General features: G+C 37.9%; 1 protein-coding gene across 1 annotated transcript in view; it reads left to right on the top strand.

Moving 5' to 3' along the window:
- Positions 1-14,145: 14,145 nt before the first annotated feature.
- LOC145684330 (uncharacterized) overlaps positions 14,146-23,871 on the top strand; it is a 134,860-nt gene continuing 125,134 nt past the window's right edge. Inside the window, exon 1 of the mRNA XM_081756528.1 lies at positions 14,146-14,266. The gene's annotated coding sequence lies outside the window, so the exon portion shown is untranslated. The remainder of the gene's footprint in view (positions 14,267-23,871) is intronic.

The raw sequence follows: 23,871 nt of genomic DNA, 5'->3' as shown, positions 1-23,871 counted from the left end.
CGAAATTAAAATACCGCTAATTTTACAGTAATTATGTGTTATTTTTACAAATAGATAAAAGATAATTGAAATATGGAACAAGAGCGTCCTAGACAATATTATTTTACATGAGATACCGTCATCACGACTCACTTATCTGCTTTCGATTTCGAGCCATTTTGAAAATCGATATTTATTTTCGCGTTTCTAAACAGCTGAAAACGGAAAGCCACTAGGTGACTATTGATAACGGTACCTCACGCAAAATAATATTGTCTAGGGCGCTCTTGTTCCACATTTCAATTATATTTTATCTATTTGAAGATATCACATAATTACTGTAAAATTAGCGGTATTTTAATTTCGCCGGGATGAAGACTCTTAATAAATGTACCTGCACACGCGCACTGCTCAGAGAGCCCACAGCCTGAGCCTGAGCGCGAGTCCAAATTTAACTCAATCGCGATTGAGATTGTCAGAGGTGTGGCGGTTTACGTTGAATATACCACCACTTTATCAACCAAGTCGTCTTAGATTTTTCTCCAATCCCAAAAATCGGATTGGTTTTTCGTGATTAAGATATGTTTCAGCGGGGGATGAATATAGAACCTGAAAATCCGGTGGTATCCGTTAAAATCGGGTAATATGATAACACTAAGCTAAATAGAAAATAAGGTATATCCCTATTTAAGATCACTCTACATGCAACTCATAAAATTCAATTTGAAATCTCATCCACTTAGACTGAGATCTTTTATATTATCATTACTCTTTCACCTTGTTTTTAAAAATAGTACTGCCACTCTCTTTTCTTAACAAAAAAAACACCACTTCCCTTTCTTAAAAAAAAAAGAAAGAAAGAAAATTTAGATCGCAATACACAATTTTATTGTTGACTTGTTGCCACTCCAATAAATGTGAATGTTGTGGTTTTGCATGTGTTGACTGGTTTCTTATCGCAAGTCCCAGACACCTGCAATAGTTCATACGTGACGGAAACACCGATCATGTTTTATTCTTTTTCTTTTTCTTTTTTTTTTTTTTACTTGCGAGTAATTATAGCCGTACCTCTTTGTGAGAAATTGCAACTTATTTTTTTTTTTTTATTCTGCCAATTGTAAAAGTATACTCAACAAGAATTTCCCTACACTTTAAGACATTTTTTTAAAATAAATATTCTTTCCCCTCTGCAAATTTTGAGCATTTTTCCCTACGCCGAGGGAAGTTTCCCTCCATCTGGAAACTGTGAGACGAAGTGGGGAAAGATTCTTAGCTGTTTTCTCGTCGTTACTTCTTTCTTGCTTCTTACTGCTTATTTCTCACAGCAACAGGTGGGAGCTTTGTTAGTTGATTATTAAAGAAAAGAAATGAAATGAAGTCCTTGTTTTACGTCCCACACGTACGTCGGCTAGGATAAAGGGGACGGTAATGATGAGAAATGAATGAAATATTGGAATGAAGAAAGTAGGAGGAAATGGAAGAACCCAGAGAAAACCCATGCACACGGTATTTGTCCACCACAAAGCTCACTTGGCACGCGTTGAGTATTAAAAAATAACAAATGCACCCAACTTGCTGCCGTGAGCAATTCTCTATCTTCCTCTTCGTGTGCGTGGGTTTTCTCGGGGTTCTCCCGTTTCCTCCCACTTTCTTCATTCCACCATTTCATTCATTACTCATTATCACCGTCTCCTTTAGCCTAACCGGCATAACCGTGGGACGTAAAACTCAAAGATTTCATTTCTATCTTCCTCTTGCTGTGACTCCGAACCATCTCATTCCTTTTTCTTCCCGACTAGGTCAAATGTCAAAAAACGCTAAAACACGTATTCATTTTTTTTAACGAAAAATTTAGTCTAAACTTCGTATTTCAAACTTTTTTAAAAAAAATAATTCGACGTGGAAGAGGAAATGAGGTTTGCTTTATAATAAATATCCATATATCACGCAATCTCTTGAAGCTTCTAGCTTAAGAATAAAATCCTGTGCTTGGGGATTGAACCAAGGACCTTTTGCGTCACAAGCCGTCACTCTACCACTGAGCCACGATTTGCCGAAGTTGCGGCGGCCTCAATTTCTGAAGCAATCTTTGTCGTATAAATCTATGGCGCTGAAGAGTAATATGTGATGCGGAAAACTAAAAGTGACCATTTGTCGGAAAAATTAATTTTACAGGGGAGCCAAATAAATTAAGAAAGTCAATTTTTGACATCAATGCGTCTATTTTTTCAAAGTTAATGGAGTTTGTAAAGAAGATTTTAAAGAATACTTTAAAACAAGCTACATCTCTGAAGAGCCAGGATTTCATGAAGGAAGGGGGGTCCGTGACGTGAAATACTGTAGCCAACATACCAGGGGCTCGATCATTCTAAATTATTTTACTGGAATATATATTAGTTCGTTTTGCCAGGATTTCTTAACGGAGGGGGGGGGGGTGGACATGAAATTCTGAAGGCTCAGGAGCTCGATTAATCTAAACTACTTTACTATCAACATATATTGGTTTGTTAGGACAATAAAATGAGGATATGTTGGTAAGTATTTCAATAACAAACTATGAAGAAATCTCGAGTAAAATAATATATATATATATATATATATATATATATATATATATATATATATATATATATATATATATATATATATATATATATATATATATATATATATATATATTGAAAAAGATTACACAATATTTACGTCCTTCCTCTGTTTATTCAAATATAACAATTTTCCTTTCATTATGACCTCAACTATTATTAAAAAGTAGATATTCATTATTATAAAAAGTACATACTCAGTAATGTTTTGTAAAATAATTTACAATATCTGCGTTCCTTTCTCTGTTGAATCAAATGTTAACAGAACTTTCTTTCCAGATAAATTTTTGTTTTTATTATTCCGTCAACTACTGTCAGTTTCAAATGACAGGTTAAAGGAGCAGTAGAAAATTTTTGAAATAACATGTTTGATACTGCAAAGATACGATGACGAAAAATTATTATAAAAAATGTCCACGCTGTTACAGAACGGCACTATGCTTTCCGAAGCTTGAAATCTCCCTGACTAGAAATTCTGAAAAATCGGTAACTTTTCTAGAAATTTGAAATTCCCTGACTCTTCCAGGATATCTTGCTCACTTCCCCATCATGTATTGCAAGTAATACAAATCTCCTCATAAGGAAGAGTAACCAAAAGCTTCCTGTAGTTTATTTTTAACACCGATTCTTCTTTTTCTCATTTCATTTTGTTTCATCCTTCCTTATTTTTTTCATTTTTGGTCTCGAAGGGGGGGAGTACGGACCTCCCCCCTTGGCTACGTGCCTGCTTGTTTTTCTCACAACAACCCGTTTACGTTAGTTTAGTCATTTTATTAAAAATGTAATTTTTAAGATACTTTTTCTCTGGAGGTATATTTTTGTTCAAAATTTTAAGATCTATTCAATTGAATTCTAACGAATCAATCAAATGTTGTCTGTTAATTTCATTTTTTTTTTTTTACCTCTTTTGCTAGTAAGTAGTACGATTATTACACCATTATTGATATTATTGTAGTATTATCATAAAGATAACAGAATCGGGGTAGAAAAATGCCAATGTCTTTGTCAGTTGCTAAGGAGAGTAAAGGCCCTACCCAGTGCCGGACTGGTCATGTTGGCTATTTGGCAATCGTCAAGGGCCCGAGGCCCGAGAGGCCCTCTGGAATCACGAAGCGCAGGAACTGTAAACCTTGGTCGAATTTTTGGTTCACATCTCAAATGCTTTCGTGAGTCTCCTGCCAAAAAGGTTACTGAAGCCTAAGTTCGTCTTTCCGAGAGAAGTGTTCACGGGCCCCCCTTGCTCATATCAGTGCGGCCCAGTGTTAAATTGATATATATATATATATATATATATGAGGTGCCTTTAAAGACCCGCGCCAAGGGCCCTCAACTTGGCGAATCCGACACTGGCCCCACCTCGACGTAACTGCCGATGTTACAGAACTTGACGCGATCAATTAAATCGTCCCTCTCGAGACAAAGGGGCGTATCTCATTTCCTTAACTTTTCCAGGAGATAACTTTAAAACCTTTCCTCATTGTTTATTCTATCCCCTTCTTTTAAAATTTAGCTTGATCTCGTAAGTTTTATATACCTATATAAACTAGGGATGGCCAGAACCGGTTCCTGGTGGAACCGGTTTTCAGGTCTGAACGGATCCGGTTCTAGAAGATCCGGTTCCGGAACCGGTTTTCCGGATCCAGGTCTGGAACCGGTTCTTCGGATCCAGGTCTAGAACCGGTTCTCCGGATCCAGATCTGGAACCGGTTCTTCGGATCCAGGTCTGGAACCGGATCTGGAACCGGTTCTGAAAAGCAGATCTCCAAGAACCGGTTCCTCGTGGAACCGGTTACGCTGGAACCGAAACTTTGTGACCATCCCTACGCTAAACCCGAGCTGCTGGCAGGCTGTGAACAGTATGCTAGATGAAATGGTGGAAGCGACACGCAGGCGCCCAGGCAGCGGCAGCTTGTCTCATTTGGCTAAATAAACTTGGTAACTGGCAAACTCTGGCTAAACAGGCAAACTGGCCAACTCATTTGGCTAAACACCCACTGGTGGACCAAAATTTTTTCTGGGGGCACAAGCGGATCTGGGCGGGGAAGGCACAAGCACATGGTCCTTTTTGAATTTTTTGAAGGTGAACTTTCTGCCTCCTTTACGGGTCTTTGGGGGCTTTCGGATCCAGGTCTGGAACCGGTTCCTAAGATCCGGTTCTGGAACCGGGTTCTTAGATCCAGATCTGGAACCGGTTCCTAAGATCCGGTTCTGGAACCGGGTTTTCAGATCCAGATCTGGAACCGGTTCCTAAGATCCGGCTCTGGAACTGGGTTTTCGGATCCAGGTCCGGAACCGGTTCTGAAAACCGGATCTCCGAGAACCGGTTCCACGCGGAACCGGTTCCTCCGGAACCGGAACTTTGTGGCCATCCCTAATATAAACTAGCTGATCTAGCTACTGGATTCAGATTTGAAATTTCCTATCCGCATATTCAGCACTTAGCTACTATTGTCATTACAGTCTTGAATCTGTTTACAGGGGCCGCGGTGGCTGAATGCCCTCCTCACTGGTCTAGTGGCTAGCATGTGTGCCTTTGGTATACGTGGTCCTGGCTTGAATTTCCGGTAAGAGATCCTTTGGAATTTTAACTGTTCTCGATGTTTCTGTGTTCGTGTTCCTGTCGTCATCGGTTTCTGGAAAAACGAGTGAAATGTAGTAAACTATAAAGATAATTAGCTTAAAACAAGAATAAATCGGCAGAGTATTCACTTCTTGTTCATAGGGTTCCTAGTTCGATCCCAGCTCGCGCCAAGTGGTCTTTGTTGTCTCGGCTTTTTCCCGCTTCTTCCCACTTTCTTCATTTCATTCATTTCTCACCATCACCGCCTCCTTTAGCCTACACGATATAATCGTGGGGCGTAAAATGGAAATACTTTAGAATCTGCTTACCTTCCTGATGCACTTCGGATTAAAATTTTAATATTCTCCATACGAAACATCGGCAACACCAGCTTTCGATGTTTATGAAAGTAAATCACAGTCTCTACCATTTTGTTCCGATTAAAATTGACCACGAGACGAGACGCAACGAGAATTAACGCATTTTTTGTCTCGTCTCGTTTCATAAATTTTGTAGAAGTCTCGTCTTGATTCTTGAATTCTTTCTAGTTTTGACTCGATTCTGGGAAAGCTTTCTTGGACTCGTCTCATTTCTGATGTATGTAAAAATTTATGCCCAGATTTTTTTCTTGATTTCATCTAGTTATGGGCATCCTTCAGCGTCACAAGACGTCCACGAAGATGTGACATAACAGAACTTAAGAGTCCTCATCCCGGCGAAATTAAAATGCCTCTAATTATGCAGTAATTATGCGATATCTTCAAATAGATAAAAGGTAATCGAAATGTGGAACAAGAGCACCCTAAACAATATCATTTTACATTAGATACCGTTATCACAACTCACTTATCTGCTTTCGATTTCCAGCCATTTTGAAAATCGGGATTTATTTTCGCGTTTCTAAACGGCTGAAAACAGAAAGCCACTAGGTGATTTGTGATAACGGTACCTCACGCAAAATAATATTGTCTAGGGCGCTCTTGTTCCACATTTCGATTACCTTTTATCTAATTGAAGATATCAAATAATTACTGTAAAATTAGAGGTATTTTAATTTCGACGGGATGAGGCCTCTTAAACGATACTTATTATTGGGATCAGGCGGTGAAAGTGAGAGGAACGCGGGGAGCAGTCGTTCTTTCAGAAAAAAATGTTTCGGGGGGCCACACGTAGTATTCTGGGGGGGGCACTGCTGGTACTATTTTATTATTATATTATAAACGTATTATTTTGGTGTCATCCGGGGGGCACTCTCAGAGCTCCGGGGGGCAGTGCCCCCCAAAACACGTGTCAGGAAGAAACACTGACGGGGAGACAGTGTCTCCACCTCCACAATATATGTATGGCGTCCTCCTAGTTCTTAAAAAAATTACAATGGGCAGAGATAGGCAAGAGGACGGCGTAACGCCATGCCGCCACCTACCATCCCCCTATCTTTTCAGATCTACTTCTACCCCTGATTGGGATATATTGTGAAATGACTTCTGTATATTTAAACTTCGATAAATTCTCTCCATTATGTTCTCATAATCAAATTATCAATTTATAGTTTTACAATATGCACTACGTAACATTTGTAGCTATGTAACTATGTAACTCTATAAGTGTTGTACGCGTATATGGATCATTGGACCTTGTGGTTCAGAGACTTGGGCATTACGGAAGTAAGAGAAGAAATATTTAGAGATCTTCGAAATACGGTGTTGGAGGAAGATGGATGAGACAAAATGGAAAGAGAGAATAAGAAACGAAGATGTTTTAAAACGGATACGAGAGAAGAGGACACTTCTATAGAGCGTCTCACCCTTAGATTGCAGTACAGGAGTAAATGGGAAAGCTTTTCCTTATGCCAAACTTAGCCTGAATTTTAAAAATAGATTTTTTGCTAGATATGAATAAATTATTGTAGTACACTGTATTCTCTATCAAATAATCTGTTTTTTTCATATCAAAGAAAATGTTCAAGTATTGAAATAAATTGAAATAGTGAAATCTTGCTATTGGCAAATTTTAACGTCGCGTTAAACATATCACGTGAAAAGTTCGGAACTATAAGAGATACAAAGTTGAAACTTAAACAGGTATTAACACCATATTTGATGCCAATGTTGGAAAAGTTTGCATTCAAAAGAACTTTTTGAATTTTAAAATAAAAAATAAAATGTAAGAGAAATTGCATATACTATTGCAATGCAACATCTAAAAAGTTGACTAGTGAGAAACTTTTTTTTTTTTTTTTATTTTTCAGGTTAGATAGGGGTGCAAAGCGACAAAAATATTGAGAAATGATTAAAGGTATCTTAAAAAAAAAAAAAAACAATTGGCAGGCCGTTATCTTTCTTTATTTAGGTTTTATGACTTTTAGTGTTTAGAGTCAACTTTCTAAAGCGCGCGCATCTGACCAGAAGAAAGGCAGTGACAAATCTTGCCAATGCTATTTTCCTTACTACAGTATAATGTTTTTTTTTTTTTAAGTTACTGATGTAATGTGTCGTGCTATACCGATGAGTATTCACTGTTGATGCTATGCGAGCACGAATCTATTGCTTAACGAAACCATGATCGCAAATTCGAATCCTGGACCACACCTACGAGAAACATTGCGTCAACTCCACTCAATCTTACGTTACACTTACTTCGCTCGTTTTCCTTCAGTTACACAGTTACACACATACACACTTTATATATATCTATATATATATATATATAAGACTAGCATTCAGACATCCGGAGCATATAGTTCGTATTTTCTCTCTTCCAAGAAAGATGAATTTCAATCACGGGTCAATAGTAAGAACAGTGAACACTTGAATCAGGATAGTAATTCAGTTAGCAATAACATAAATCATCAAAAGGCAGTTGGTACTTAAACAAAACAAACTTTTTCTTCAGAAGATAAATATCTATTGAAGAGAAAAAGCAGGTCAATATCTGTTAATAATAAAACTCCTCACTCAATGAAGCTCCTTCGTGGTTAAGCGGTTAGCGTACGCGTCTTTGGTGTGGGAGACCCAGGTTCGATTCCCGGCGGGAGCTCATGTATTTCGTATTCTACGTTAACCAATAGATCCCGTCTCATGTAGCTTCGCTGCTGAAAGGGACGTCAAACTCAAAGTCAACTCCCCTCACTCACTGATGATAAAACGTTATAAGTTTTTTTTAAATTAATTCATTTACAGTTCGCGCGTGGTCCCTAATGTCGTTTCGAATGCTAACAATATTGACAAAAGTTGGTTTCGTTTGTAATTCCACTACTCTTATTTACTCTGAATAAGCAGATGAAGATGAAAAAAGCGTTCATAACAAATAACTTCATTAGCTCACAAAGCAGAATGAAAAGCTCTTTGTTCTTTTCCCCCAGGTTTCTTTATGAAATGAAATGATATCTTTTCTTCATTCCACCATTTCATTCAAGCATAACAGGCATAACCGTGGGACGGTGATGATGAATAATGAATGAAATGGTGGAATGAAGAAAGTGGGAGAAAACGGGAGAACCGCGAGAAAACCCGCGCAATGACATCTTTGAGTTTTACGTCCCACGGTTATGCCGGTTAGGCTAACTGAGACGGTGATGATGAACAATGAATGAAATGGTGGAATGAAGAAAGTGGGAGGAAACGGGAGAACCCCGAGGAAACCCACGCACGCGGTGTTTGTCCCCCACAGAGTTCACTTGGCGGGGACTGGGATCGAACCCGGCACCCCAAACACCAGAGGTGAACGCTCTACCACCACGGCCGCATAGGTTTCTTTAGGAAGCATGAAAGGAACAAAATGTATTTTCGGAGGGTTTGATAATTCTGTTTGGTTTTATTTCCTCGCACAACGATCTGTACTTTGTTGACTGTCACTATACGTAATTTAAAATTATAACTTGTGCGTTTGTTTAGAACAGAAATACTTGCGTTTCTTTTCATTCTTCTTCTGTTTCCAGACTGAGATTGTGTGTCTCAGATGTCAGAAGTGAGTATAGAAACCAGGGAGGTTCAGTTCCTATTCACCATTACATTTGACAATCATCATAGGTATTCTGCCATTATTGGCAGGTCACTTGTTGCAACTGAGCAGCTTCCATGATCCACGGTCTTCCGCTAACTTCGTCTTCACGTATTTTTTTTTCTATTTTGATATCGTCCATTAACTGTAGTCTCCTTCGCCTCTCCTTCTTCTTCCTGCCACCATACCCTCTAGCACGTCCTTCATGACACGGTAACAGTTCCCTTTTAGCCAATGTCCCAACCAGTTTCTCTTCCTCTTCTTAATAATATATAAAATCGTTCTTTTGTCATCACCATTTCTAATACCATCTCGTTCGTTTTTCGTTCGACCCAGCTAATTCTCTCCATTCTTCTCCACACCCACATTACGAAAGCTTCCAGTCATTTTTCACCATTTTTGCGTAATGGCTATATTTTTGACCCATACAGTACAATACTAAACACCAAACATTTTATGAGTCTTTTTTCTCAACTCTCTATTCAAGGTCCTACAAAACAAGATTTTTCCTTCCTCCTAAAGGCTTCTTTCGCCATTCCTATCCTTGCTTTTATTTCACGTTCACATTTCCATGCTCTTGGGGTTTTCAGCTACAGACTGAATACATGGAAGAGATTTCATCTTTATGTGGAAGCACCGAAAGTGATTAAAAGGTATTTAGCACGCGTTCTTTTCTTCCTTTTTTATTTCAAAATTTACAAATCTTTCGTTAATATTCACAAATGGATTTATAATTTCTGTTATAGTGCGTTCTGTTTCATTTTGACCTCCTGTTATTTGTTAAAGTATCATACTGTTGTTCCGCGGGGAAAGTCGGATCTAAACCATGGCAGGGAGCAGGGAGCAGCCGCCTTTACAATATAGGCCTACTTTACGATATAACTTTTGTTTGATAAACGGAATTGGATTTGCGGATATTTTTGCGCACACAGATGAATGAGCGTATCGTACGTCATATTTTCTCGTCACTTATCACTATCACCCTACTCCAGTTTTCACTCTCATCCAACTTCAGTAGCAGTATCTTACCCATCGCTATTTCTTAGTTTACCGCACAACCGGTACAGGAAATTTCTGTGTGGAACTGTTTCGCTTACCATTTATTTCCATCATATGTTTTCTATTCGTTTCATATTTTCTTTCGATTTCGTATTGCTCACATCAAAATGTTACTGCAACAATTTATAAACCACCATAAATGGAAACCTCTAACACAATTATTAGGTCGTTGTTTCGTACTCTCCAATTAGCCGTTCCAAGTGAATTTACGTGAATGGAATGGCAAAAGCGATGACAATATATGAATTTAAGAGAAAGACTCAGTCACTCTTTCTTTCTTGTTCTTTCTTCAGAAGAAAATACACGGCGGAAGAAATGTGGCAACAGCGCGCTCCATTAACTCTGTACTGCAATCTAAGAGTGAGACGCTCTATAGCAAGCAGCGTTCGTAGGAAGGCGAATTGGATTAGACATGTCTTGCGAAGAAATATTGTCTTCTTCATACCAGAAGGAAAGATGGAAGGAAAGTGAGGAACAGGAAGAAGAAGAACACAAGTGATCAATGATTTGAAATATAGAAGAAAATATTGGGAGTTAAAAGGGGAAGCTGAAGATGGAGAAACATGGAAGAAAAATTTCCAGGATCGAACCTATGAAAAAATAGCTGCAGGACATAATAATAATAATAATAATAATAATAATAATAATAATAATAATAATAATAATAATAATAATAATAATAATAATAATAATAATAATAATGTAACGTTAAAGCAGCGTTTGAGAACTAAGGCTTGGATGAACACGTGTTGCCAGAGACTCGAGAAATTCCTCGTCTTCTATCGATTCTCGTCTTGAGAAACGAGAGCCAAGCTGAGAAATACATTTTCAAATTCTCGACACACACACACACACACACACACAAACAATTCTCGATTTCTAGATAAGATAAGACGATAACTTGTGGACCACACTATTAATAGTTCCAATTCTTAATATTTTAAAAATAATAGCGGAAACTTAAAAGGGCTCAAGCGCTTGAGGCCTCGATGGCTAAGTGGTAGAGTGTTTACCTCTGATTCTTGTGGTCCCTGGTTCGATCCCAATCTGCGCCAAGTGAACTCTCTTGTGGGCAAACACCATATGTGTAGGTGTGTTTCCTCCAGGTTTTTCGCTCCCATTTAACTTCAGTTTACCCTTATGATCCATCTAATAATCACCGTCTTCCTTAGTTTCGGTGCATAATCATTATACACGTTAAAATATTTTTAAACAATTTGCCATTTATGACCATGCCCCTTTTTTGTTGAGAAAATTACATTTTTTTTTTTACAAAATACTGATACTTTTTTTTTTAAAGGGGTTCTGTTCCAAACAGAGGAATGACGTATTATCTCAAATAATTATCTGAAGAAATCTTGAGTGTAGCCCTGACCGAGCTCTAAAGAAACAGTGGGTGTTGACCACGATCTAGGTGTCGAAAGTTGTATCGTGTTGTTTACGCCTGTTTTGGGCTAAATGTAAGCTAAAGGAATGTTCCTAATTCGGAAAACAAGACATGCCGTGGCCCTCTGGCGGTATATATATATATATATATATATATATATATATATATATATATATATATATATATATATATATATATAATCACCAGATTCATTTTTATATATTAAAGGCAATAGTGTTTGTTATCTAATTCAACAACAATGGAAATCCGTAAAAGGAATAATATTTTTATTCGATATCTTCTTACTGGCATACTTTTTAAAAGTCAAGTGATAATTAGAAATGCATAAGGATCTAGGTTTGCGGTAGTCGGTGTGGGTAGGCTAACAGTCTGAAGAGTTAGGCTGACGTACGAGAGAGACCAAGCCCTTCGAGGGATTCGAGACCCTCTGAAGAAAATGGGCGTGTTCTCTAAATTTCTGTGCTCGTGTATCTGTCGTTTTGAACAAAAGTAGGATATTGAGTGAGAGTACTTAGTAATCGGGAGATCCTTAGTTCGAATCTGGTGGCGGGCCATCCTCAACCTCAGTTTTACGAGACGAATGTCAAAATGGTGCCTTTAAAAATAGACTTTGACATCTTTCTTCCACTTATTTCCCCATTCTTAATCAGGGCCAGCACTAGACGATTTGCTGCCCTGTGCTATGGCATCATTTCCATTCCCCCATTCTCCAGAAAGAACAAATCTTAAAAGCCACGACTTTAAGTATGCTACCCCATCATGAACATCGAAGGGGGGGGGGGGAATGCACTCGCACTCAGAAAGACCTAAATACTACAAATAGAATCTCGTTGTGTCTATTTTTTCTTTAAATAATAATCTATTATGTTAGTGAAAGATAAAGCAAACACACCTGCAGAGGGAAGATGGCAATTGTTTCCATAGTATCCAATACCAAGCTTCAATCTCAATATAGCTGTTTGTAATTCCAGAACAACTAACTCTTTTATCTTTATTTCTTGATTTTTCTCCTACATGTGTTAAATTGAAAAGAAAACTTGTTTCCAAATAGAACAGGTTCACTACCGTTTGAGAATCGATAACTTTTATTTGACAACAATTAAGTAATTCATGCTGGGATTTGTTGGACCATTTGCTTTAGCACTGCCCTTATGACCTTAAAATTTTGCGACCTACACATGATTTATGAATGTAGTATTCAAATGTAAGGTCAGCTTAGGAAATTTAACTATTCGTCATCATGAAGTCTGTTTCCAACAAGAAATATATTTATAGCTATGACAGATTTTGCCATCCCTCAAAACTTGTCGCCTCGTGCAAATGCACGTGCATATGTGATTGCACATATGGTAGAACCGACCCTGTTCTTAATACTGCTATTGTTTCTGCACTGCTAGTGTAAGTTGACTTCTCAGACTATCTGGGAATTTTGATAACAATAAAAAAGCTTATATATTAATTTGCGTTAAATAAAACGTAGCCTATGTTAGTTTATATAGAAGGGATTTTGCCTGATACAAAATGAGCGCCCACAAGCATAATAGTGATGCAGTCGAGATACAAAACTTGATCAAATTATCTTCGAGCTCCCTCATGGCTACATGATAGAATTCCCGTCTTCGGCGTGGGAGACCTGGGTTCGATTCCCAATGAAGCGCATATGATTCGAATTCCACGTATAGATCCACACGAATCATATAGCATCGAGGCTAATTCAAGTCAATCATTCAACGTCGATAAACTTATTTGTCTATCGTCCCGATATTTTATAGATACATTCATTAAACCTAAAATACTTTGTATTTTTTCCTAAATCTTAACGATCCTAAGTAAATTGTCATTTGAATCCCGTTTTGCGCCATGGAAGAATTACTTCGTAAGTTAGATGATAAATTCGATTGGAAAGAAGCATAGTGGATAAAACCACATGCTTAAAATCTATTAATTATTTTCTTAAAATCTATTTTCACTAATGTAGATATTTAAATTACGTATCTTTCCGAACTCTAATCATGATCTTATTACGTGGTCAGCAAACAAGATGACAAAATGTTATGTAATGTTTCGTACTTTGGAAGAAAAAAAAAAAAAAAAAAAAAAAGAGAGAGAGAGAGAGAGAGAGAGAGAGGAGAAATCGTCACAAAACCACTTTCTACACTCAAGATTACTTTCGTTTTTAATTTTATTCTAGACTGTTTTTGGGAATTTATCTACGAACATATAGAATTATATTGATGAATATAGCAGAACTATAAACTGCAGCATCAACAACCTCGTTTAGACAGAACTTGTAAACCTGTTATACTGACCGACAATTCATTTCCGTATTATATCGATCAATTCCATTAAGTGTTGCGTTTTGTAAATTCAATTTTACATCATAAACTGAAAATAATAAATGCGTACTTTACATACATGCTTTACACAATATTTTGTTATATTTGAATTGAAAATAATAATAATAATAGCAAACTTATTTTAATTTTCATAAGCCTTATATTTTTGAGGCGCATACCTGCCAGCTTCAAACATTCACAAGTAGATGGCAGTCGCAGCATCTTTTCCTCTGTAAATTTGGCGTATGGTAGCATCCATATTGTGTGAAATTGAGATGTGTTTATGTGTTGGTCTTATTTTCCCGTAAGTTTCTAATTTCAGGTACGTAAAAAAGATGTTCCTATTAATTTAAAGATCATTACTATTATTAAGAAAATCGTATTAGAGTATAAATTGGTATATAAAAAATGATGTTCGGATCATAGGGGATTCGAACTCGTGGCAGAATATTCTCTTATTGTCAAATGTTAATTCCATTATAAATTTAACAAACCCTGCAGAAATTAAAATTAAGGCATGTTATATTTGAAAAGCATTATACGTATACTCAAATAATAATCACTTTCTAGAAGTTTTATCTGATGGCAATCATACATTGAACTGCTAATCGCTGCGAGATGTTAAAGCAAAGATCGTGGGTTCGAATCCAGGCCTGGTTTATCTTTTTAATTAGTATATTGTGAATGAGGAGTTTTGCATTTTTAATACGTATTGATAATTTCTAACTTATATCACGTTGGCATTAAGACGTTGCACGTGTCAGATTTGTAGACTTAACATCTCTACGTCATTAGAAAATGTGTAATACACATTTTGTATTAAATGCTTAAGTGTCAAACGATTAGCCATTACTTACTGGTCATAAAAATGCGACATATGTTCTTTGGAATGTGGTAGTACTAAAGGTAATTTTTTTCATGGATTGGTACGAAGCACATGGCATAAGAGGTGTGATGACTGAACATATTTTCATGGATAATTTAAATAACTAATGTTTTAAAAACTCGTAGTTTCAATAAATCTTGTGTATACACTTTATATTAGTGAATAATGATTTGTAACAACGATTCAATATAGTATTACAAATTTATTAAAGAACTTCTGAAATTTTAGTGCAAGGCATGAAGGACACGTGGATACTTGATCTTTAAATGAATTGCCTTGTCAAGCTAAGCTCGCTTTGGCATTTATTCCGAAGTTAATCGTCCTCCTGGTTTTCGACAAAAAAGGTAATAACAACAAATACGAAAATTTAAAAATTCTCAATTTCTAGCACCGCTTTAAAAGAGTAAAAGAGTAGGGTAGGTTAGAGCAGAGGATAACTCTTTAGTTTGGGCAAGGCAGTGATATTCTGTCACTGTTAATATTATTCACAGGTTGTCACTAATTGTTTGCTGTTCCTTATTCACATAGATATTTTCTCACTAATGTCGTTGTCATTCCTGATACAAATAATATTGCTGAGCGAGCGTTAGCGAGTGAAGGCGAGTTAGAGCCCCACAGGGCACGTTGTTTTCTGTCTTTCGTTCTTGGCAACTGTAACTGGAACTGCGGGAACCGGTTCAGATGAATCGCTTATTGTCACTGCCTTGCCTAAAGTAAAGTCTTGCCGAGCAGAGTAAGGTAGGGATAAAGCTTAAGGTTAGGAAAGTTTGGACCCATTTTGTTAAAATTAATAGAGTGTAATTTCTCTTCTGTGCGTAAGGATACCAACTGGAGCATCTCTGTACACCTGCAGCAATGTTCAGAATGCAGATGCTCATTACTTTCCCATAATCCATGCGGTAACGTTGCGTCAAGTAGTCCCCTTGGGGAAGGTTCTAGAACATAGGTCCCCCGCAGGGTACGTTGTTTTCTGTCTTTATTACAACTATACGGGAAGAGGGACGTGTGTTCTAGAACCTTACCGTTCCCTCCGCTTGCCAAATAGTTCTATGCTTATAAAGAAAAATAAACAACTTTCGCAGTCCATACATATACTCAACCATACAAACGAGCAAAGTATCTTTCTTCCCGGTAAATTTTCAAAATTTTTCTAGAAACGAACGACCAACTTTGGAACTTGACCCGTCGCTTTTCTTTAAGATAATGTGTGTTCAGTGCTTCTAGTAAATTGAGTCATTCATGAAATAGTCATATAGTCATGTGCGTGCTGGTTTACTTTTGGCGCACCTCTAGCAAGAACTGTTGAAAAATTATAATTCTTTAACTAATTTCCTTCTTATTTTCCTCTAAAAGGTTTCCGCTAGGCGACGCGAAAATATCTCACTAGACATAGGAATAGATAATATTCAAGTTGGCCATCAAAAGTAATTTTTAAACACTTACATTTCTTTCTCGCTATAAATACGATTTCAAGGTATGTGGCATAAAAAACTACAGTGCTAAAAAAAACTCCAAACCAACCTTTGCTAGGTGCCCACAGAAAAAAAAGCACGAATGCTATCTACTGAAGTCAGGACAGGGCGAACCTAGTACGCCGGTACGTCTGAAGGTAGTAGGCGCGTCAGCGATCGTGTGTATGCGTGTGAGTAATGAAGAGAAGTGGTTTTTGCCAATGATACGAGTTTCAGTAGCACTTGTCATGGTTTCATACTAGTAAGTTAGACTTGTAAACGTAAAATACACTTTCTGTACACTGTGCAGAAATATAGCGCCGGAGAAGATAGCATCTAATAGAGTCACTTTCATATAGACTCATTCACTTTATCCGTCGAAAAACTTTAACCCTACTTGTAAACCTAAAATACAGCTATAGAGTTTTGTTGAGTTGAGTTGATTTTAGTTTAGCGTCCCTTTCAGCAGCGAGGCTATATGAGACGTGGACCTACTGATTAACGTGGAATCCGAACCACATGAGCTCCCGCCGGGAATCGAACCCGGGTCTCCCACGCCAAAGACGCGTACGCTAACCGTTTAGCCACGAAGGAGCTCGCTATAGAGTTTTGTGTTTAATTCTGTCGTCTGCAGGAATTTGTTCCTTATAAACATATCTTTTCATTCAAAGTGTTGAATTTTACATTGTAAATCTTCCAAAACTACACCAGCACCGTTATATGTAGGCCTACATATTGGCTAGACTTATATATTGGCTTGCAAAACTGAGAGTCAGGTGAAAAGTACCATGCTCAAATGTAAAACATAAGCTTACTTAATCCATGTTTTAACATGTTCGACCTGTTCTACGGCACAAAGGCCATCTTGTATAATTACTTTCAAATGATGATGATAGATGAAGATTAAGAATGGGGGCATTTTTGTAAAGTAATGCGAATTTCATTGTATAGAAGTTTGTCCCATATTTTAAAATTGTACGGGCGTTTTTATTGGCCTCATTTAAGCCTCCATGCGCAACTGGAGTCAATGTAATATTAAGGTGTGTGACAACTGTTTGTAGAATGTTTCTATAGTCGTAACTTTACAAATGGAAAGTAGGGTAGTAGTTGCTATCCTAGTTTAGGGAACTATAGATTTGTAAATTTTATAGAAGAAATAGGTCTATCCAATATTATTTCAAAATAGGAATACGTAAGTATTCAAAATATATGGGGTCCTTAATTGTAACATCCGTAATAATGTTGAAAGAAACGTGTTGTGATTTTTGAGTTTCGTGTCTCTTTCAGCAGCGAGGCTACATGAGACATGGATCTCCAGCTTAACGATGGGATCCAAATCACATCTGCTCTCATAGGTAATCGACTCGGGTCTCGAACGCCAAAAGCGCATAGGCTAACCGCTTAGTTCTGTTGAGAAACGTAATGCAAAGTGTAGTAGTCCACATAAATAAAGATGCCATGATGAGCTGAATTCCTGTCAGTGGAGTATGTTAAGTTATGATCCATGACGATAAGGCTGTCCGGCATGTAAGCTTGTAATATGAGGAAAACCGTGTATTTTCATTATCCTTACAAAACGCGGATACCCACCGCCACTAATGCGACTGCTGCTCACGGACGTGCTCCCGCGCATCTACATCGAATTCACTCTGCCTTAACTCGGTTAGATGTACTACCATTTGCTTTTAGTTGCCACCTAGCCCAGGTCGGTTCGTGCTTTCTACACTGTTGTTTTGATGGCATATGTCCACATCTTGTACTTAACAGTTAAGCCCTCCTAAAGTTAATTTGCAGCAAGGAATGCAACTCTTCTCATAAGAAGCAATTTGTAAGGCACTAGTAGTCCTTTTCGTGAAGAAGGAAGCCCATAAGTAATGAATTGTAGTCTGGTTAACTAGAATGTAATAGCACGGTAATTAGTTATATCATAAACCCGGGTTCGATTCCCGGCGGGAGCTCATGTGGTACGGATTCCACGATAATCAGTAGGTCCACGTCTTATATAGCCTCGCTGCTAACGGGACGCTAAACTAAAATCAAATCAAATCAAATAGTTATATCACACTGCAGCGTAGACATTCTACGTGAAGTATAAGACTATAGTCATTAAGTGCATATACAGGGTGTCTTTCGGTCACGAATGTTACGAAATCAGAAAGTCACGAAATTTAGCTTTTGGGTCACGATTTTTTTAAACTGCAAATGTAAATACAGATTGGAAAATTTCATTCTATAAAACGTCAAAATTCGCCACCAAAAATGTCTATGGTGGGGTTTAGACACTATCAAATCGCAAGCAAAGTACGTTTCTATTGCATGGATGAAAATTCGGCTTAATTCGCACCCAAATTTGCTCTTGAAAATGTTAGGAAATTTTATGATTTCGTGAAGAAAAGGTCACGAAATTTCATTTTGGAATTTGAGTAGACACCCTGATATATTTTAAGACCTGGAAAAAGCTGTTATAGCTTAGCTCAGAAGAACAAATTAATAATTCACAATGTTAATTAGACTTATCACCATTAGCTTTCCATTCATTTTAACTTTTATCATTTTTTTTTTTTTTTTTTAATCACCGGAAGATTGTATGTTGAGTTCAGTACTTATTAATTTTTTTTTTTTTTTTTTTTTTAAACGAAGCTAGTTGTTTGCGCCAGAGCTTTCAGCCCGTTGTACAGCCAGCGACAAAAGCTCTTCCCGTTTGGTAAGATTTATTTTGGAAATAATGGTGGTATAGCTGGAACGTACAGAAAATTACATACTTTACTGAAAACTGTATTCAAATTTCTTTCCATTCTGAAGTTATTTACGAAATTAATTTCTTCAAACGGAAAGAACTTTTGTCGCTGACTGTACACTATGGGTTAAGATTCTGTTTAATTGTAAGCTCATTTTGTAAAAGTTAGCCAAACACTCCGACGTACGATGCTTACAGCTAAATATTGTTACGGCTCATGTCCTAATAATAAACGGGACAGGACGGTAATGAAACAGTAAGTTTATATTCCGCAAATGGGATGCCGCGATCTGCGATGTGACCGCAGAAAATTTGCCACGTCTGTACAGAAAAATTGCCAGAGGAGAAAAAAAAAAAAAATAGCCAACAGAAAAGTATAAAAACATGACTTGGTAACCAGGTTTTGAATTGAAAACGCTCTTTAAAGTTACAGTAACAGATTTCCGAGACAAATACTCTGTTGCAGTGAAGCTAATGATGTCTTGTTTAAATATACCATTTTCGAAGGCCATATAAGGAAGCTGGAATTCAGTGGTTACTAATGTCATGGTGAAAAGTAAGCATCAAAGGATGGATGGACTTAGTGATGATATTGAAACAACAGACCAGCTTACATAATTTATCGTAAATGGACCCCCATCAGGAAATATATATATATAAAGCAAGAAAATTCCTTAAAGCTGATTTCATTACAAAATACGATGTATTGTATCATAAATATTTTAAATCTGCTTCTTTTAGCAAAACTCTTTCAAAAAAAACGTGACTTCACAGGTTCTAACTCGAACTAGGGATACCGCTGAAAACTTTACTTTGCTTCATGTAACGCTGTAATGAAAACATAATAGTATTTTTTATTTTGGAATTCCTGCAGAAAATTTGTGACTTACAAAAGCTCATTGCAGAAAGACAAAGAAAGTTCTGCCATCGGGTAGTAGTTAGAAGTCTGTACATATAAAAATGAAAGTGAATGTGTTTGTGATTTAAGGTTGGTTTAAAGGGACAATTTTTGCCAATAGATGTCACTACAGTCTTCGTATCTCTCTCATGTATTTTTTACGTTTTACAAAAATTCAGGATTTCTCTTATAAATTTCAACCTAGAGACTTCAAATGTTTAGAGAAGGAACTTCATAATATATCGAAGGCAAGAATCCGTGCCGATTTTTTATTTATAATTTTCTTCATTGTTGAAATGGCTTATTGTTGAATATTCAAACCTTCAACAATATAACTGTTTCAACAATAAAGAAAATTCTAAATAGAAAATCGGCACGGATTGTTGCCTCCGATATGTTATGAAGTTCCTTCTCTAAACATTTTTCTCTAAACATTCTCTAGGCTGAAACTTGGAAGAGAAATCGTGAATTTTCGTAAAAGGTAAAAACTACATAAGAGAGATACGAAGACTGTAGTAACATCTATCGGCTTAGTTTGTCCCTTTACACCAACCTTAACTCTTCAAACACCCGACCGATCTCGATCAAATTTTCAACAGAGATGAGGTTCGGACCTGGGATGGTTTTTTATCATTTTACTTTGACGCAGGGGCGTCATTTGAGGGGGAAGGGAGCGGCAATTGCCCCCCCCCCAAGTTTGAGATTTATATAGATTTTATCAATAGAAGAATAGTAAAACAGTGAAAAACGCGTAATTTTACTTATATCAAGGGGTCTTGCCCCTCCCAAGCAAAATCTGAAGTGACGCTCCTGCTTTGACGGTGCAACTTAGGAGAGGGGTAGATATTTAAAAATGATCGAAAATTACCTATATTAGTGTATAGTATGGAAAATTGCTAAGCGAGAAATCCGAATTATGAATATTTTTTGCAGGTATCTACGAGTAAAACGTAACAAATTGTAATAGAAATCTGTTAGTGTTAAATGCATTTACACCAAGAGGGAACGTATATACAAGGTATTCCCCCCCCCCCCCCGAAAAAAAAGAAAATATAGTGAGCTATTCAAACACGTTACTAAAGCAAACGCCAAAAATATAGGCGGGTTGCGCGCTCAACAAAAAGTGGGTGGAGAGAGCAACAGCCAACTAGCATCCTACGCACTTGCCACATTTACATTTGTCTTGCTCAGTGTGACCACCCAGCAAAAATATTTCGTACTAGCCTATGCAGAAAGAAAGTACTAGATCTCGGGGAAAAGTACTAAAATTTTATCTGTTCCAGTTTCACCCTGTTTAACATTTTAAGATATTAGTGTCTTACTAGAAGGTTTCCGGCGGCATCTCTCCCCTATAGGTGGGGCAGTAACCTCCCACACTCTTGAAAGAACCCCCAACTTTAAACTTTATATAGTCAAAATTCGATACAAACCGTGCAAACCACTAATACCCTCCCAATTTTGACTTTACACCCGCAAATGACAAATCCTGGCGGAACCTCTGCTTAATTGTCGTACACGAACTCACTGTAAAACCACTAAAGTAACACAAGTATGACAAATAATATACAGGATGTCGGGAGAAAACAAGAAATATCATAAAATAAACTTATTGAGAAAACCGAGTTTTAACTCCTTAGTAGCCTACTGTTTAAACGGATCACCGTGGTCATTTATTAGTTTTAACCCTTCGTTTTTTGACACTTTTGTACTTCCAATTTTCCCCAATAGAATGAACTATAAGTTACAACACAAAATCGATGAATTTTCATGAGTTTCCTTTTTATCTCCCAAATATATTGTAAGGTTCCGCATGTCTTCACATCATGCTGTAGTAATCATGTGTGTACTACACGTGTTTGCAATAAACAAATACAACGCAGACGACAGTACCGAAGAGGGTTCGCCCACCATCGCCAACAGTCGGCAAGACGAAATCACCAAAGGTAGTCGACATTTTAGGATAAAAGACAGCAGCACGCCTCAAGAAGCATCAGGGCCGGGCACGCATCACACTACAGCTGGTCCGAGTCACTGACAACATAAACTACCAATTCAACAAAGGTGGACACACTCTAGGGGTTTTTCTCGATGTGGGTAAGGCGTTCGACCGGGTGTGGCACATAAAAGTCATGCACAAAATGCATCGCACCAAATTTCCGAGTTACCTGATAAAAGTGCTCCAAAGTTACCCACAGAATCGAACCTTCCGGGTCTCACACGCTGGTCACATGACAGACGCGAGGAACACTGAAGCTGGAGTTCCCCAGGGCTCATGTATCTCGCCGCTTCTCTTGAACGTCTACACGGCCGACCTACCAACTACAATCAACACGATGACTGCAACCTACGCAGATGACACAGTAATATTTGCGAGCCACAAGAATCCCAGATACGCCGCTTTCTACCTCCGACGTCACCTCGCGTTGCTGGAAGAATGGACCAGAGAGTGGAAAATACAGCTCAATGCGGACAAAACAGCACTGGTGGATTTCACCAAGAATATCACCCCGAGGGATCATGCACTTCAACTACATGGAGTACAGCTGAGGCCACAAGAAGAAGCCAAATACCTAGGGGTCACTCTGGACCGACGACTCACATACGAAAAACACCTGACAACAACAGCCAAGAAAGCACTGACCCGCTTCAGAGCTCTCCTATCTGTCCTCCTAACTTCACAATTCTCCCTTGAAACCCGAAGACACATCTATCAGATGTGTATTCGCGCAATTCTCATGTACGCTCACCCAGCCTGGCAGCATACCTACAAAGCCTACCTCAAACACCTACATGTGGTCCAGAACGGAGTGGCCCGCGCAATCACGGGGCACTCCATGGACATACGAGTGCAGCAACTGCATGAAGATCTGGAGGTCCCTTACCTCCAAGAATTGAGACAACACCAGTCTGCCAGGGTGTGGAATGAAATGCGCAACTCAAGAAATCGGCTCCAGAGAACCAAGAAGACGCATCTACCCCATCCCAGGCCCTGGACGCCAGTAAGTAGAACTGACAGGACCAACTCCATGGAGTAAGCGACAGTTGCTACTCCTCAACACAAATACGTCTCAGCCCAACGCCAAGAAGCATCACAGATAGAAGCCAGGGGCACAAGCAGTGCCCGACACTTCACACACTCCAAACCAGAGATGTGCGTCTACGCGTAAAAAACGATAGTTTACGTTTACGTGTCAACTATGCGTAGACAATGTAAACAACGTAGGCTATGTAGAATATGTCAACAACACGTAATTTAATATGGCGTCGTGGACAATAAAGGAGCTTTCTTTTGTCGTTACCTTGCGAAATTGCGTACAAAATAAAATGCCTAGACCAGCGAATAGTAACTTTGAAGGAAAATGAAAAATATTATGCATTTTTTAAAATATACAAGAAAAAAATGGCAAATACAGCAGATTCAAGACTGAAAGCCCATAGATGAGAATTAGTTTTGTAAATTTCATTATAAAAGCAGTGCTCGAAGTGGAAAATCTAAGGAAGTGGTATGTGCAGAGCAGAGTAAACATACAGATTAGATAATTCCCTCTACTTTTTATATGTTAGTCGTTTCCCTAATCTTTCGCTGCACCGAAGCAAAACAACTGAATGAGGAAATATGAACAATCGAGCAACGAAATTCTTCCTTACATTTGATAGTGGTTGTCTACATAGTCTACACGGGAAAAGGTGTAATGTAGATTACGTATAGATTACAGTAGACAATCGCGTAGACGTAAAATTATAGTTTACGGCACATCACTGCTCCAAACTCGCCAAGACTCAACTGAACTCAACTCAAGAAGCATCAATCTATCCAGGTTGATCAAACTGCCAAAAGCCCTAAGGCGCCTGGCCATTGGGAATACCTTACCCTCTCACGACGCTTGGTCAATTGAGAGATACCTTTCCTAAAAGCCCTACGACATTTGGTCATTGGGTTCCTTTTTCTCTCTCA

This window comes from Thermobia domestica, chromosome 4 (assembly GCF_964235325.1).
Source record: "Thermobia domestica chromosome 4, izTheDome1.hap1.1, whole genome shotgun sequence".
In the NCBI taxonomy this organism is placed as follows: domain Eukaryota; kingdom Metazoa; phylum Arthropoda; class Insecta; order Zygentoma; family Lepismatidae; genus Thermobia; species Thermobia domestica.
Note: the sequence above shows the minus strand (reverse complement) of the source record. Positions and strands in the feature narration are given on the sequence as shown.